The sequence below is a fragment of the Lissotriton vulgaris genome, chromosome 9 (assembly GCF_964263255.1).
Source record: "Lissotriton vulgaris chromosome 9, aLisVul1.2, whole genome shotgun sequence".
NCBI lineage: Eukaryota > Metazoa > Chordata > Amphibia > Caudata > Salamandridae > Lissotriton > Lissotriton vulgaris.
The window spans coordinates 733,309,672-733,325,911 of NC_141697.1; positions in this window are offsets into that span (position 1 = coordinate 733,309,672).

Here is a 16,240-nt window from a genome sequence, read left to right on the forward strand (position 1 = left end):
GTGCACTGGTGTAGAGTAAAGTGGCATGGACTGCAGTGACATGAAATCAAGTATAGCGGTGTACAGTGTAGTGGTGCAGAGTAGATTGGCATAGAGTGCAGTGGTGTAGAGTGCAGTTGTGCAGAGTGCAGTGGAATGGAGTGGAATAGAGTGGTGTAGACTGCAGTGGCAGTGATCAACCGTCAACTCTCCGCGTACCTCAAGACTTCTGGACTGCTGCAGTCCTCTCAGACTGGCTTCCACCCTGGCCAGGGCACAGAGACTGCACTGATAGCGGTGGTAGAGGAGGCTAGAAAGATTCTTGACTCTAGAGGCTCCTCAGCCTTCATTCTCCTGGACCTAAGTGCAGCCTTTGACACGGTGAACCATTGCACTTTGGTACACCATCTAAAACAAATGGGAGTGACAGTCACATCCTTAGCATGACTGAAATCATTCCTGGAAGATAGATTCTTCCAGGTATTCGAAGGTACTACCCAGTCCCAACCAGTGCTGTTGTAATGCGGGGTCCCCCGGGGCTGGTCGCTGAGCCCCACACTTTTTAACGTGTACATGTCCCCACTGGCAGAGATAGTAGCCCCTTTCGGAATTAAACTAGCTACCTATGCAGATGACACCAGCTAATCGTGGCACTGAACCAGGTGGAACAGTCCCCTATGGACTTGTGCTCCTGTCGCAGAGAAGTCGCCTCAAACTCAACGGTGACAAAATGGAGCTCATGCTGCTGGGCAACCATGCAATCTTCAACTCTAACACTCTGTGGCCGACTTGCATGGGGCCTGCACCAACCCCCAAAAAACAGATAAAAAGCCTGGGCATCTGGTTTGACCATGATCTCACTTTTAGGACCCAAGCCAGGAAAACCGCCGGCACCTGCTATGGTCTGCTCTGAACTGCACAAAAAATACTTCCTCTCCTACCCTGCCACTCAAGAAAGCTCCTGATTCAGGCACTTATCCTCTCCAGACTAGACTATGGAAAAGCCCTTTATCTGGCCGCTCCCAAGTCAGCCATTTCCAAACTGCAAGTGGTTCAAAATTTAGCAGCAAGGCTTTTCACGGGCACAAATAAACAATGCTCAGCCAAGCCTGCCCTAAGATTGCTCCACTGGCTTCTGATACAGGAGAGAAAACATTTGAAAGCCTTCTGCATTGCCTATAAAAACCTTCAGGACAAGGGTCCTCCCATCATGAAGATCTGCTGATCTCATATAAAGCCACCAGAAGTTTCAGCTCGGATGAGTTCCACCTGACGGAGACCCCCAGAATCAAGAGATCCCGGACAGCTGTTCGCCTCTTCTCTTACAACACTTTTTTTTTTGCAGAGTTTTACATAGTGCGAACTAGACTCAAATTGAATCGAGTATCAGAGCGCTTTAGATAGCACCAGTTACGTTACATGAGGACACACATTCATTTTTGGCACGGGGAGATTAAGTGATTTGCCCAGAATCACAGTATTTTTTGGCGTCGTTACCGAGACTCGAACCCAGAAACCCAGGTCCAAGGTCGAGCGCCCTATCCAGGCTCTGGAACTCTCTTCCTCTCTCTATCCGCCAGGAATCCAATCACCTGACATTCCGCAAACTTCTGAAGACATGGCTATTTCCGTAACCCCCATACGCTCCCCTTGCTACTTCCGCTGCGCTGGGATGCCCCCGGGTAGCCATACTCTATACAAAAGCATGTTTCATTTCATTTCATAGAGTAAAATAGATTGTTTCAGAGTAGAGTGAATTGTCGTAGAGTGCAGTCATAATGAGTAGACTGTCATAGAGTACAGTGGTGCAGAGTAGATTAGAGTGGCTTAGAGTGGATTTGCAGAGTGCAGTGGCGTAAAGTGGAGAGATGCAGAGTTCAGTTTTGCAGTGCCATTGAGGTATTAGCAGTCTCAGTTTAATGGAATGGCAGTCCTGTATAATTCGAGTGTGCATTTCCTGTTCTTGACTTACAAAATCACAGATTTCAGCTAGCCCCCACAAATGCCTGGGGAAAGCACCAGTAGTTTCCTTCAGTTATTCTACCCCTGCCAAAAGACAAACCTCTCTGAACTGAACTAAGTTTAATCCTTTATGTTCATCATAGTCAGCACCACAGATGACTGTCTAGATGTGATGGAGGTCATGTATGTATGTGATATTGTAAAGTGCAGAGCTAGTTAAAAGGCACCAGACTGCTGTAAAGGGTGAAAGACAAGCATATAGACAATTGATAGTAGAGGTAAGTAGGTTCTACTGGAAGATGATGTGATCATACTTGTTTAGGCCCTGAATGAGACATGCTACAGCATGTAGGATGCACTTAAGGGGGGGCAGTGTAGAGTCTGTTAGGCCATGAATCATTTTGTTCCCACCACCCAAATGCAAGTGTATGAGGTTTTAATTAGCAATTCTCAAGTCACTTTTTGGAAGAAACAGTTTCACTTTCTTTAGAAGACAGAATGGCACCAGGTCATCTCTATCGTTTTTGGCAATGTGTTTCTTGAATGTGAGGATGTGTCCAGGATGAAATCAAATGGCTTGGCATTCAGTCAAGATTGTGGTTTGAAGCTTTCAAGGTTCATTCTATTGACCCAGTTTTGTACGCGCTTGTTGTTCTTGGCAAACAACAAAAATTCTGTCTTAGTGGCGTTGAGATTCAGCTAGGGACAGGACATCCAGTTCTGGGCGAGGTTAAGGCTGTGTTTGAGGCATTGGATGTCTGAAGCGGAGAAGACTTTCAAGAAGCTTTTTATATTGTCAGTAAGGGCAATTCACTACAATAGTTTGATAAATAAGGTTCACGTGGGATCATATGTGAGAGTAATAAGAAAAACAACAGTAGTGCTGTGCCCATCCGTTCCTTGACAAAATAGTAAACACTTTGCTTGTCAGCTCTCTCATGATGAAGATTACGAAGGAAGGGGCATATTATCAAGGATCGGTGTTAAAATTATTGCTGTTTTATCGGCAGGAAACTGCCGATAAAACGGCGATAATGGGCTTGATAATACGCCCTTGTTAATTCACATAGAAGCCCATGTTAACATCAGAGCATGGGCTTCTATGGGAATTAACAAGGGCGTATTATCAAGCCCATTATCTCCGTTTTATCTGCAGTTTCCTGCCGATAAAACGGCGATAATTTTAACACCGGTCCTTGATAATATGCCCCAGAATGTTCATCACCATCAAACAGTATTTCGATTAGGGTTGCACTTTCTCCATATGCAGAAGCCAGCGAAGCAAGCGCCATTGAGCAAGGTGGGGTGATACGTGAAGCCTGGGCAGTGCAAGTCAGTAGATCAGAGCATTGGAGACCGCTCTGAGACCTCCAGTGGTGGGCTGCACCAGGCTTGTGCCCACTGAGCCTGGTATGAGGGATGACGCTGCACGAAACAAGGCTACAGAGGTAGCCCGGTGGAGAGTGGGACAAGTGGCCGGCCTCATTACTAGCGTTCAGTAAGCAGAGGTCGAAGTGGATTCCACCTATTGAGTATGATGTGCCTGTGCTTTTTTTAATTTACAAAAACAGTACCCCTACATATTGTTGAAAACGAATCATGCTGGAATGATGAATGACAACCTTCAATTGCCTCTGACTGAAAGATGCGGAAGGTGGTGGGGGGCAGTGCTGTGCAACCGAGGTAGGGGCAGAGAGTTGAAGGAGAACTGAACCTCTCCAGGCCGCCTGCTACCTGAAAAATATTGACAAAAATGTATTATGTTTGAGATTCAGTGTAAGGGTGTGAACAGCTGAGCTCTGGACTGAGTGATTTTAAAGGACACAGAAATGTTTTTGGCACGAAGTACAGTCTGATTGGTATAACTAAAATCTATATTTTAAAAATATTTATTTTATCTAAAACCTAAATATGTTCGCATATTTTGTGGCAGCCTACCTTACACTCTCTGTAATATAATTTAAAAATGATATCTTACATATTCACAGTACTGTCTGTCACAGGCTGCTCCCCAATGTGCCAATCAGGAATAAATTCTGTGACACTCTGGTTACACACATGACATCTACAATGATGGCATTAACCAAGAAAAATATAATAACGTAAACGAGTTGACTTCCCCCCATCAGTCTAATATGCATTTATGTGCCATTTAAAGAGTGTTTGTTATTTTGTATGCCGTTTTCTGCATACAAAATGTGATAGTGATAGAATATTTTTTTCTTTTTAACCACGTCTTTGACTCTGCCTGCACGCTCACTGACCATGCCCCTATTGCACTAAGCATCATAGTTCCCATACCTTATCTAATGTACTTTAACCACTATATGTAAGGCTGCTTAAGTAATGGAGACAATTCTCAGGACAGCACTGTGAATGAGGCAAATTACCTCTACATCATTATTTTACTATGCTTGTGACACCACAGTGCCACAAGTCCACTCTTCACACATTGACAGAGCGTCTGTCATCAGTGCCGCTTCCAAGTCCAGTTGCCCTGCTGGAATCAAGGGAAAATGCCCCTTTGACTGCCACTGGAACAGTAAAATACAGCAATCATCATGGTTCCATGGGCCCCTCAGGTCTCTGTGCACCAGTGCCTCTGCTGCATCAATGGTAGCTATGCCCCTGTATAGGTCACACTATCCTTCTCCCTTTGGGTCAGTGATATACCAAGGGTGCTGTGGGAATTTACCACTTGAAAACTCTCAACTACATTAACATTATTTGGAAGTGATATCCAATGAGCGTACGTTGCACTCATCTATATTTTGTCCAGTTGTTGGGCTCTGTACTTGTGACTCATATAATCTTCAATAAAAAATAAAATACTTTGTAGGTCATGCCTGAGACAGCACATGTGCTGTGGCTTGTGAGACATATTGTTAACTAAAAGGGGTTTGGAGCCTGCCCATTACTTACCATTGGTTGGCTCCACTGTCACACTATTTGCTCGCTCGTGATTGGATGGTCATGTGTGCCAGTTTCACATTGACTTCCTTTGTTGCTCTCTTCAATGAAGCATAGACTGCATAATGAGGCTTCTTCTTGAATAGGGTCCTTCCCCTGCTTGCGCTGATGTACTTTATTGCTTCTTCCACTGTCGCCATTGTTGCTTTTTCTTTTTATCATTATTAATTTTTATTATCTAGCTCCCACGGGTGAAAAGATGGGTCTCATTCTATCAACACAATTATTTTACTGAAAAGGCTGCTTCGATTCTATCAATTCTTAATTATTTGACTGATGTTAGTGATAGAGCGCGCAGGTCACCCAGCTAGGAAATTTTACTAATACTCACCTGGGCCCATAATTTCAAACAACACACCTTAACTTTATTCAGGTAACTCACGTTCTACTATCAGTATATTTGGTGATTCTATATTTCTAATTCCTATATCTATAACCTAGCAATGTAGATACTTAGGAACTTTAAACACATTGGATCAGGGAGTTGAGTTTGAAGTTAGGTATTCAAGAACAATCATAACATTTGTAAAATATGAAATAACCACAGACTCTGGGTAGGTTCAAACTTTTATCTAATCATCATCATTATCATATGTCATGAGCAGAAGATTAAAAGTGAGGAGACTATCTATAATCAAAATCATAAACAGCGTATAGCTATGAATAAGAGTATGCAATCATTCAGGAACTTAAAATAAAGGGAAGGTAGAAACAAGGAACATGCTAATTTTACTCACAACCTTTCGTAACTTTTGATTAAAGGAGGGCAAAGAAAGGGAACATGCTAAACCCAAAGACTTTCGCAATTAAAATTTGCAGTTTAAAGAAGAACTTATTGCAATTCAAGACTTAATTTTAGGTCGATACTATATGGTAGGTAAGATTTAGGAACATACTATTAAATTCAGCTTATCTCCTAAAAGGGAGGATGAGAAAAGGAACGATTTAGCATTGACTATAGGTGGGAAAAATGGGAACACACTAATAGACAATAATACATGGAAATCTCATTTGAAAGGGACAGGGAAAGAAAAGGAACATATGCAATTAAGCTTTGCAATATTCGGGAATTTCGAAAAGGAAATGCAAATTCATTTATGAACACCCACACAGACTTTATATTTACTTAGAATAGAGTGAAGACCAACCCTGGCCACGGGTCAGTTGGAAAAGACGAGAAGAAAAACCCCAAGGACTTAGGTGCCAGTAGGCAAGCAGGGGCAGCTCATCTGCAATCAGGACAGGATAACCCCAGAATTCGGATCAGGACTGGTTCGCCAAAGGTTAAGATCAGCATCCGCAGCTTCGGTTGCAACGCCTGCACTTCTCCCTCTCTGCAAGGAATCTGCCAATAACCCCGACTGGGTTATAAATGTTATCAGCAAAGTGCTTCGCCAGCACTTTCACTTCCCAAAAAACCCCCATTGGGTTCTCGAACCTCCCAACAGAGTGCTCCGCAGCTCTCTGATTTCAGTCACCTATTGAGTGCGTTGGGTCAGTGACAGGTCAGCTATTCGGACAAGTCAGACAATTTCTCTAGCTAAACCTATGCTAGTTATACTGTTTTTCGGGTCAGTGTACCACCCCCAATGTTGCAAGTGTAAGGATCCCCAATTTTGATTGGACAAAGGAGGAGGACAGGTCATCACACCACCTATTTTCTAGACTTTCTCAGGCTCTTTATTCAGATTCCGTACACGCCCCTTAAATTCCAGGTTCTCATGACATATGCCTTTGGTTAACAATGGTGAATATAACATTTTATACAATTTGTTACAATTTGTAGTACAGTTCAGCTTCTTCTAGCTAGGTCGCAGTTCAGGTTCCCAGGAGCATCTCCTCAGTCAATCAGCTCCTTGGCTGGGATTCAAAGGTCACTGCTCTGGAGACTCGCAGATCTTGCGCAGACGCAGTCTCATTCAAGATGGAGTACAGCGTATTAGGACAGGCCAGGTTTCGAAGTGTAATATGAAATGGAAAAGAAAAAGTTTTAGAACACAGAATAAATGATTTCACTGTATACCATAAATCTCTATACTACTCCCATTACTTTATAATAAACTATAGCATTAGGATTAAGCAGAGCGAACAGCTTAGCGAAAGCAGCAATGCAAGCGTCAACTTTATAACACAGATTTAAAGATTTTGTCAGCAGATGGCCAATGTTAAATGGGGAAACTGCCTGATAATATTTTGTATCTTCTTTTGTATGTATTTTGTTTACCTGTCTTAGTCAAGATGATGTACAATGGGCTCGTGCAGCACGGCTCACAATAAACAGTAGTGAAAGGTCTACAGTCCATGTGACCTTGGGCTGATGATGCCTTGTGCATTAGTTTTTCTTGTGTTTGGACAGCAGCTCTACAGGGCCCAAGACGGCTAACATTTTGTGCTGATGGAAGCATGGCAGAGAACTGCGTAGTCAAAAGTGTGAGTGCTCAATGCTTGGGTCATTCAGCTTGGTCATTTGACCACAGTGCTTACGGGCGAATCAACAAATTTCCCAACCTGCCTCAACAGCCTTAAGGTGCTATCTGATTGAATCTCAATTTCTGCACACTGCTTAAGCAGAGAAAAGGATTCCTACTATTTAAATGCCAGTTTGATGAAGTATGAGCTTGTCTCTTCTCAATATGATTATCCATAATGTACTATCTATTAGATTTTCAAGAGTGAATTTCTAAATCTCTGTGACAATTGTGAGTCTAATAAATGGTATACACAACTGCACAATAATGTGCTTTATCAGAGGTAAGGATGGCTCTTCTTGAAAAAACATCTCAGAAAGGGATGCATGATGTCACTACGCGTGCCATTACAATGCATGCTGTCACTACGCGTGCCATTACAATGCATGCCTTTAACATGCATGTAATACCATGCATTGGTCTTTACAATGCATAGCTTTACATCATGGAACTTTACCATGTATACTTGTTTTTTGTGGATATGTCAGAACCCCTTTCAGAGAGCCATGGGCAAACAGGGGCTACTAAGCCCAACTGTGGGGGTTGAGGCCTTTTGCTCCTTTGTCCCAGGACCGACCTACTATAGATCCTGCTTAACTGGGCCAAGTACACCTTCTGTACCTGACTCTCAGTAGTAGATGTGGGCGAGCAGTCAAAGTCTCCCTCAGGGGCAAGTGTAGATACAGATTAGTAAAAGCGGCTCATAATGCAAAGTGCATTCAGTAATGTCAATAAATCAGTGTTCAGTCAAGTACTTGCTTTTATATGGAAAAATATATGTTATTACTAATTTTACAAATGCAAAGGAATAATGACAGTTTTAAGCAACAACGCAATCCCTTTGAGGTCAGTGCTCTGGTGCTTGTCAGACAAATCCCTGTCCTTCCCTATTAAACATTAATGTGGTCAGGTTCATTCCCCATTCACTGGTGGCCACATCCAGGGAATATCCACTAGTTCGCCGTACTAAAGAGTTCCCTTTTGACTCTTAGGAATTAGTCAAAAGTGTATTTGGTGCGGCAGCACCTTCAACAGTGAATCTTACAGAGCCCAACAGGCCTGAATCAAGTCTTACCCACTACTGCAGCACAGAAGAATTGAGCATGTGAGCTGGGGGCCCTGATCCCGAGACCTAGCAAGCTCTAATCGGTGAAGTTATGCTGCTCGCAGTACACGCAACAGCACCCGGCAGGTGCAGATCTCTCCTAAGCGGCGCTGCCAGCTTTCCCCAGTGATCAGAGTTCCTCACAGTCTGAGGAGTTGCTGTAAGACAGCCTTTCCCACACAGTGGGAGGGGTGGGGGTATTGGTCTTCCAGGTCCTGACTGAAGCCAAGAAAGGGTGCAATGTTTTCCTCGGCTTCCTCCAAGGGCTCACCACTGGACCTCACTCCTTTCAACACTCTCCTTTTGTTCACATGGCACACTACACTGGTTTTGGCAAGAAGGCAGGCTTGGTGCTCCAGGCTCCCAGGCAGGTGGTCTTGGTTTCCCTGGGTGATGTCAGCTCACCCAGCAGGGAGACTAGCAGGACTTATCCCCCAGTCCTGGTCACAGGCAGTAGTCTTGTAAGCTTCCCCTTCTCAAGCAGCCCTACTGACTGTATGGCAGGTGACACATTTAGGGGTTTCTCATGCTCCCCTTCTTGTAGTCTGTTAGACCTGACATCATTGGCTTGAGTCTCTCCTCCATTTTTTCTGTTTGCCTCCACTGTTTTACGATGTTTTTGCTGGTATAATGCTTTGGGCACTGTGCCACTGCTGATCAGTGCCACAGTGCAAGTGCTCCCTATGTTAAATTACTGTATTGATTGAATTCCATGTTTGGCTTATTTGGTTTACTGTCAGTCCCTAGTCTAGTGCACCAGGAGTGCCAGGGCGTGTAAATGCAAATGCCGCTCGTGGGCTTGCAGCACATGTTGTGCCACCCACAAGAGCGGCCTAGTAGAAGTATGTCTGAGGGTCTGCCATTGCCAGACCCACGTGCAGTCTAGTACTGTCACGCTGACTGAGAAAGTACACCTACTTGCCAGTCCCTAAACCTTCCCTTAACTTCACGTTAGTCACCCCTATGGTAGGCCCACGGGCAGGGTGCGTTGTAAGTATAAGGTAGGACAGGCCTGACCAAGTTGGCATGTCCTAATAGTGAATCACCGCCATATTCCTTTTTCACTATCATAAGGTAACCTGCTCTCCATTAGTTAGAATGGGCTGCCAGGATTATTAATGCTATAATCCTAGCGGGCTCGGGGAGCATGGTGCAATGTCGAGGTTGGTATCCCTGAACTCGGGGTTTAATTACGCATCCGTTGATGTGGATGGTTTTTGGACTCCGGGTTTGAAAATAGCACTTTTAGAAAGTGGCTATTTTCTTGTCTAACTATTTCTGGTTTCTGCTGGTTTGGTGTGTGTGTGACAGGAGCTGGGTGGCTCCAGAGGTCTGGATGAGTCAGTGTGGGATGAGTGGGACATTTGCGTTGAGAGTAGGGGGAGAGTAGTTGCTGATAGCCTGCCCTGCCTGATACAATGCTGGCTCCACTTTCTGCCAAGCAACTGATGGCTCTGTGCCTGCCATGGACGATCCTGGCCCCACCTCCTACCAGGAGGCCGATAGCTCTGCTCCTGCCAGTGACAATGCTGGCTCCACCTCCTGCTGGGCGTCTGAGGACCCAGCCCTGCTCAGTGAATAGGCCAGGTGCCTCTGCCTGGCTCCACCCACAACAGACCCAGGATGTTGGGAAATCCCCCTGAATGGACAAAGGGTTCAAAGCCAAAAAGGGGTATAAGAGAAGGACCCCTGAACCAAGAATTTAGATCACTTCTGACAAGGAACCCTGAAACCAAGGACAAGAAGCCTGCTGATCCAAGGACTTGCCTACCCCTTCTGCCAGTGTGCTGTTTGCTGGGGGGAATCCTGCATTGCTTCTTTATTTTTGCCAAGGAACCAGGGGAGAGGAATTGTGTGTGTACTCTCACGCTTTGCTAAGAAAATCTCCAAGGACTGGAAGAGTGCCAGTCTCCTGCTGAAGTCACAGGGCTAAAGGACTTCATCTGCTTAAAGTGCTATTTGCTGGAACCTGTGAAACCAGCACCTCTGAAAGAACCAGCAATCTCGACGCCGACGGACGTCGCTGAATCCAGCTCGACATCGTGAGTAACGGCTCCAGTGTCCCGCTTCCTCGACGCCGGCCGCCGGGCCCGATCGACGCCAGCAGCAACGCCAGTGAGTAGTGAGTTCGGCTCCAGCTCCAAGGGACCTCGTGTCTGCACCGCTGCTGATCGCATCGACTTCGTGCCCTCTCGACGCCGTGAGCGCTGCTCAGTCTTTGCAACAGCATCATCGACATCGACGACTACTCAGGCCTGATCGACACCGACGACGCGACGCCGGATTGCTTGACGCCGCTGATTATCGTGTGCTTCATTTTCCTAAGGTACTGTGTTGTTGGGGGTCCGTGTGACTCCGGGCTCGACGTAGCGCTCCTCGCGGTCGACGCCGAACCTTTGGATTAACTTTGCCTCGACGTTGTGTAACTCCCGTGTGGGTTACATTGTTGCCAAGAACTGTGTTTCCAAGAAGAAGAGTTGCTTTCGATATGAAAGACTTTGCGCTAAAGAAGAATCTACATTTGAACTATTATTTTCCCTTCCAAGAGTATTTATTAAGATTGTGTATACTTTTGTCGTTATTTGGTCTTGTGCTAAGCCTTATATAAAAATGCTTATTTTTATAATACTACCGTGTCGTGTCCATTTGTAGTGTATTCACTTTATTACTGTATGTGGTCATAAATGCTTAACGCACAGCCTCAGAGATAAGCCTGTCTGCTCGGCCAAGCTGCCAAGGGGGTGAGCAGGGGTTATCAAAGGGTGTGATCCCCTTGCCCTGACTAGAAAATGTGTGTCCCTATTTGTCAGAAGTGCATACCTCTGCCAACTAGAGACAGCCGGTTCTAACATAGTCCATTTCCAGACATCACAGGCCTGATTTCCATGTCACCGACGTGGTCCTGGGATCGACCAACACCCGGTCAGCAGTCCCGACTACCTCATTAGGATGCGACCGAACACTTTTCGGTCTCATTCCTATATTTCACTATGGGAGCATGCTTTACAGCCATAAACCAGCCCTAATGCATGCTCTCATAGTGAAATGGGAGAAGAGGTTTAGCCCTGCAGCCCATGGTAGGCCCCTCAAGGTGCCTGCCACAAGGTGCTTGGATCAACAGGGGGACACACGGCCTCCAACCTGAGGTCGTGCTCCCAAGGGGGTCCAGCTGTGGGCCCCCAAACACGCTTTCCAACATGGTTTCCATGTCAAACAGACCAACATGGAGGCAATGTCAGAAACTGTGTATTGTAATGTCAAGAGCAGAAAAGCCTGCCCTTGAGAATACTAGCCGGCTTCTGACTGGCAGACGGGCTCTCCGAGCCTTCGGAAGCTAGCCGGAATAACCGGCAGGTTTCTTTTCCGACTGCGTCCATCTTAATGAGGCGGTCGGAAAGGAAACCGAGCGGCCCATTACAATGCGGCCCTGAACTTTTACGGGCCACATTGTAATCGGCCCCACGTGTGACTTAGATTCGGAGTCTTTTGAAGTTTTATGTTGAGGATTCGTTTCTTTTGAAGTATACACTTTTCTTTTCTTTCCTCCTCAAAGAACGAAAGTCCCAAAACAACGGTCATGGGAGTGACTAGAGCCAACAGCTAGATATCAGCCACAGTGTTATGTGCATCAAAAGGTTAATCCTGGGCTCTTGGCCCTACCCTTTATAATTCCTCTTATTAGCCCTATCTCCTTCCTGAGATGTGCCCAGGCCCCTTCTTTGTGATCTATCACTGAATCAAAGAGCACCTTTCTGAAGTGTATAGGGGAAGTCTCTCTCTTCTTTCCTCCAGTGTGTCCCACCCAGCTCACAAGAATGCATCAATACACAAATCTCTCTGGGGGATTCCTCTACTCCTCAGGTCTTCAACAGGCAGCCCTGGGCTACTCAAATCGAACCCAGATTCCTCCATTAAATTAACCATTACAGGCACACTTGCAGTCACTGTATTTACACAGCACACACTGACCAGTACTGTTACCTCCATGTATTGTGCCACCACAGACACACACATTAAGAACCCACATTCAATCTGTGTGCACTGTTCAGCACTGTAGCTTTTCCACATTGTACCATGGTGTGCTATTTACAAACCCAAACACTGCCAGAACATACACTCACCATGTGCCCACTGCACAATACTTCAACCTTCATGTATTGAACTTCTCACAAGCACAAACACACCTAGTACATGCTTTCGTTTTGCATGCATTGCACAGCCCTACATCTCTCATATAATGTAGTCCTCTCATGCATACATACAATAAGTGCAAGCACTAAACATACACGGACTGCACAGCACTGCTCTATCCCTGTACAGTATCCTTCCCAGGAACACATACATTCAGCAAAGAGTTACTACCCCTGAGCTGCAAAGCACTCCACATCTTCCTGATGTAGGTCAATGGTGAGTTAAGCACACAGTAGCAGGACTTAAAAATACGTGAGTGAGCCTGTAGATTTCACTCCAGTTACAAAGGGTAAAACTACTGATCACGACACAGTATGCTGCCACCAATGAACTTGTGCTACTTAACTCTAGTTAAGGTGGTAGCATATCACCACTATAAGGATAGCACGGGTACATGCCTTGCCTTTTCTTTTACCATACATCTACTTTTCTTTCTAACAATATATATGTATATATATATATATATATATATATATATATATATATATATATATATATATATATATATATATATATATATATATATATATTACCTACTGGCGGTCGCCAGTAGGTATATATAGTTAGGATTTTTTCCCTATGGGATTTCTGAAAGATCTATGTCTAATAACTTTGGCGTTTGTGGACGGAATCGGTTGAAATTTTCAGGAAAATGGCACATTTTGTTTCTGAGCAGCTCCTGGAAATTTGGGGGGGGTTCGTCAAGGGGGGGCTGAGAAAAAAGGGGGGTCCCAAAACGCGTTTTTAACATTGAGTTTTCCATAGGGCGGTTGGACTCACTTTTAGCCCGAACGGCTGAATGGATTTACACGAGACTTGGCAAAATTGTAGGGACTGTTAGCCCGATGTGCCTTTGCTAGGTCTCAATATATGTGCTTCAGTGGATTTTGAGAAATTAACGTTTAAATCAAGATATATATCTGTAACAGCGCTCCGGGCAGCGATCCGGTCCGCTTACTTTTCGCGTTTCGGAACTTTGCGCGCAGAAAGCTGATTGGCTCTCCGGTGTCTGTCAACATTCTAAACAGTCCGGAGCGGCCGCCATCTTGTCTCTCGGAAGGATCGAGAGAGAAGAAGAGGTGAAAAACGAAGGGGGAATTTAATGAAAGGGGGCAAGGTATCCCCCTCTTGACCCCCTAGGAATGTTGTTGGGGTTATTAAAGGGTCCCGTGGGGAAAAGAAAAAAAAAATGATTTTTCACGGTAGAAGCGCTTCACGGGCCGCGAACTGGGCCGCAAACTGGTAGCGAAACGGGAATTCGCCATTTTGTGCTTCGTTAATTAAATTACTAGGTATAAGGGGGTGCGGGAGACGTATCCTAATCCCCTATGTTTCCTGAGGGTGGCTGAGGAGGCTGATATATGTTGATACATCTCTTCCAGCGGCTGTGCGTGAGCTTTTTTTTTTTTTGCTGCGTGACAGTCCGGAGCGGCCGCCATCTTGTCTCTCGGTAGGATCGAGAGAGAAGAAGAGGTGAAAAACGAAGGGGGAATTTAATGAAAGGGGGCAAGGTATCACCCTCTTGACCCCCTAGGAATGTTGTTGGGGTTATTAAAGGGTCCCGTGGGGAAAAAAAAAAAATGATTTTTCACGGTAGAAGCGCTTCACGGGCCGCGAACTGGGCCGCAAACTGGTAGCGAAACGGGAATTCGCCATTTTGTGCTTCGTTAATTAAATTACTAGGTATAAGGGGGTGCGGGAGACGTATCCTAATCCCCTATGTTTCCTGAGGGTGGCTGAGGAGGCTGATATATGTTGATACATCTCTTCCAGCGGCTGCGCCATCTTGCCTTTTTTCCAATGCCACAATTTTGTCGTGCACGGCAGCCATTTTAGATGCCAGGCTGGTCCCAGGCTATCACCTACCCCTGCGGATGTAGTTTATGGCCCCAGCTGTAGAGAATTCAGACATGCCAACCGTCCCGATTCAGGCGTGTGACTACTGATTTCAGTGCTAGTCTCCCGCCTCCCGATTTCTGCAAGCAAAAACCCGGGGGCATATTACGAACAACTAGCGATAATTTTTGTCTCTAACTTGTTTAGAGACAAAAATTATCGCCGCACATCGGCGATTTTTATCGCAGATAAACCTTGCTATTATCGCAGAAAAGTCAGCGATATTCATGTATTATCGAGCAAATGCTCTTAGCCATGTTATCCACCTCCCATTGGATAACATGGCTAAGAACTGCTCAGGGCAGGTGTTAGATTTTGGAGATATTCGCGCTTAGCGCGAATATCTCCAAAAGTTGGTAATAGGAGAAAGCGATGTTAGGGACTGTTTCCAGTCGCTAACATCTTGGCACGCCACTTTGCATGTTATTAGTGATAAGTATCACTGACATGCAAAGCGGGGCCCAAGATGGTCGCTATCTCCTTTTAGCTGTCACTAACTGGTGTTAGCGACAGCTTGGTAATAGGGAGATAATTTTATCTCCGCTTTCTTGGCTTTTAAAGCCAAAAAAGCGGAGATAAACCCCCTTGATAATATGCCCCACGATTCCTTGGGGGTTTCAGCTGACAGGGCTTGGTATTGTGTTACATGGTAATTTTTCCAGGAAACGTCAGAGGGTCGATGCAGGGGTTCTAGAAGAGGTGATAAACCATTTAAGCCTCATGAACAAGCGCATGGTCTTTTAAAGATTTGTGAAGTACTCGGGGCGGCGGTGTGTGTGTGCCCTCTTTCAGGAGCGGGCGGGGGGGCACTGCCAGCAACTTGCCAGGTCAGGTAGTGTTCAACACGTGCATCACCCTTTCTCTGACTGCTATTGCGCTCCATGCTTCGGAAAGGTAAGAAAAAGAACGTGCATTTGAGTTTGAAATGTCCGATCCTGCAGCAGCACACTTCCAAAGCCCACACATGACAATAACCCGATTCAAGGCCCTATTCACCCGTTTTAAAAAAAATAGATAACACTCCAACAAACTAAGATTATAAAACTTTATTAACTTTTAACTATAATGAACGGAACAAAAACTAAAAACATTTAAACATTTTTCAACTCAAAAAGCAACAATGGTTAGAAGCTGTCTTTTGTGCGAATAGTCCCAAGGCAGCACAACGTGCAGAGTTCTGGACGGCACCCAGGTGATGTCGCCTGGGTGCCGCACTGGTTTTGGAATCCTACAATGCAGCACAGAAAAACAGCGTGGGGCGTCCCGGGTGGTGCGGGGGGAGGCCTCGTCAGTAGCGGTCTGTTGTGCGAATAGTCCCAAGGCAGCAGAACGCGTTGAGATGTTGATGGGACTGTGTCCAGTGTCCCATGGCTGACACAACATGTACGACAGGCACCCAGGTGATGTCCAGTAAACTGCCGCACTGGTTTTGGTATCCTACAATGCTGCTCCGAAAATTGGCGTGCGGCGCCCCGGGGGGGGGGGGGGGGGCGTGGGGGAGGCGGCGTGAACGGGCCTCCCCAGGTGGCGGCCATCTAGCTGAGTTGCGCCCGCTCTTGCGGCTACAGCGTCTCGCTCACCATGTTGTTGAGTTGCTCCCACTCTTGCAGTGCAGCGGTAGGCGGCTGCCACATGGCTCTTAAAATGGCGGACGGCTCCTCGGTTTTGG